Here is a 2,474-nt window from a genome sequence, read left to right as displayed (position 1 = left end):
GTTCCACGCACCCACTGCAGACAAGGGGCTCGAGAGCTACTGAGGAACTTGCCGAGACCAGTCCCCTCGTCCCATCTATGTGCATGATGGCTATTAAATCGCAGCTTGAAAGCTCTGTTTTCATAGCAGGGAGGCCACTTGAGAAAAGAGCCTGTGTGGCAAGCAGGTGTCTGCTACTGTTCTGCCAAGGACAGCTCTGCACAGAGAAAGTGCTCTCAAAATGTACCTGCTTCCTTATGCGGTAGGAAATACTATACAACAGGCTGATTTGGGTATGATCCCAGCATCCCCTCAAGAGCCCAGTGTTCCTGTGAATGCCTGTGAGCCTGTCTAGTTGGACAGGTCCATTTTTGCCTGTTTGTTCTCAACCCACACTCTGCAGGCTAGCTGCAGATGTAGTGATGCCTTTGGGAAAAGCAGGACTTTTCCGTGGCCAGATTTGCTCTTACAACTGACACTTTGGGTCAGAGCCCAGTTCTGTCGGCCACTTTTACAAGATGTTCTTCCACTCATCTTGTCCTGCATGTCCCTCTGTGCTTCTCCTTTCTGTGTGCACCTCTGCTCATCTATGAAATTGAGATAACACCGTTTTGAGTATCTTTTACCCCAAATTCTTAAGGTCAGAAGTATCTTTGATTCTCTTTTGATTGTGGACTATTAACTTGTGTGTGTTTGCGTGTGTGTTCATACCTTGACGACGGAGCCCGAGTCAGCATTCATTCCTAAAGGTAAGATTATATAATATTTTATGGCACCTGCATTTTAACTGTGCCCTTTTGGGGTTAGGTTTAGAACTTCCCACTTCTAGTATCACATTGCCAATCAGAACATTTAGAATTTTGGAGTATTTCAGATCTTAAAGTTTTAGATTAGCAAATCTACTTCAGCCTGTAGTACCCCTGGCTGTAAGAATCAAATGAGCCAACCATCAAGCACGTTAACCATTGAGCCACAAGTGCACATTCTATACTTGTGGGCTCCCTTCTAGTACTTGAATTTCTTAATAAAAATGATTAGATAAATTTGAATAACTTTCCCCTTTAAAATGAGAAAGGCGAGGTTTGTTGATGTTGAACCAGTATTTTCAAGCTAGTTTCTAAACAGTGGCTAGATCAGATCCAGAATTTCTGAGTCCTACATAAGCCTCTGTCTCTCTGCCAGCACGGGTTGGTTTAGCATTTAAAGGGTGGTGTGTGTGTGGCCCTTGTGCTGAGAATCTATTCTTGGGGTAAGAAGCTCATGTCAGGTAAGTGTATGGTTAAAATCTCTGGGGTAGGAGGCCTAATGTGGCAAAGACAGCTCCCCAGGCACTGGCTAGGTTGTCAGTGTCTCTGTCTCTTCTCTTTCTTTCCTCTCTCTTGTTACATAGGACTGAAGTCCCTTCTGGGAGGAGTGAGACTCTGCTCTAGACACCTCAGTTCTTGAATTAAAGGCACCAACTTTGGACTTTCAGAAAGAAGTTGCAAGGTTAACTCTGTAGAGTTGAATTCTACATGAACCCATTCATACCTCATGTGGTCACTGAAGAGTAGGGTGGAGAACCTACTAGAGCCTCTAGAATGCTATGGCCTGTTCCCCTGTTCTCTCCGCCCAGGCTTTCCACCGCCATCCCTCATCACACATGCAGCTGTCTTGTCCTGGCAGTGGTTCCTCAGTGCAGCTTGTGTAAGCCGGGAGACACTGTGCTGGCCTGAAGCCATTTCCTTTATTGCTCATGTGTGCCTGAGCTCACAGGACCCTCCCCTGTCCCTTAGAAAAGCCCACGCTGCTGTTATTGAGAAGCCTGGGTGTGATAACTCCGGTTTTCTAGGTTCCTATTCTGGGTGCTCAAGAAGAGACCAGACTCTGCCTACCTAATTAACATATTCTTTATCACAATAAAAACAGAGAGATGGAGAGATGGAAGATTGGTGACAGATACCGGCAAAACTGAGAAGCCATCCATTCTGGCGGATAAAGTTTATTAAAAAAAATCATAATCATGGTCATTAATTAAGCTTTTGGTCTTCGTAATTAAGCATTGTGGAGAACGGATAGTAGTGTCACCTCTGAGAATCACACATGTGTCTGTAGAACAGGAAGACAGACCACCATGTGAGGGAGGTTCTGGAACAGTTGAACATCTGGAAAGCAGCAATTGTTAACAAAATTTTACACAGACAACAAACAATAGCATACTTATTCATGCTTCTAAAGTCACTAGGTACTACAGCTGAAGGGAGCTCTGCCCAATGCTCAGGCCTCGAGTCTTACCCCTGGCTTATACTGTAATCAGAATGGTCTGGGCTGGCAGTAATCGCCACAGATAGACAACCTTTTCTTTCCTATCCAGAAGACACAGGTTCCCAGCACCCACATGCTGGCTCACAACCATCTTTAGCTACAGTTCCAGGGGATCCAGTGCCCTTTTCTGGCTTTCACAGCCAACACACACACACACACACACACACACACACACACACACACACACACAC

Source organism: Psammomys obesus, unplaced genomic scaffold, assembly GCF_907164565.1.
Source record: "Psammomys obesus unplaced genomic scaffold, mPsaObe1.curated_primary_1811, whole genome shotgun sequence".
Classification (NCBI taxonomy): Eukaryota; Metazoa; Chordata; class Mammalia; order Rodentia; family Muridae; genus Psammomys; species Psammomys obesus.
This window is presented reverse-complemented; position numbering follows the sequence as displayed.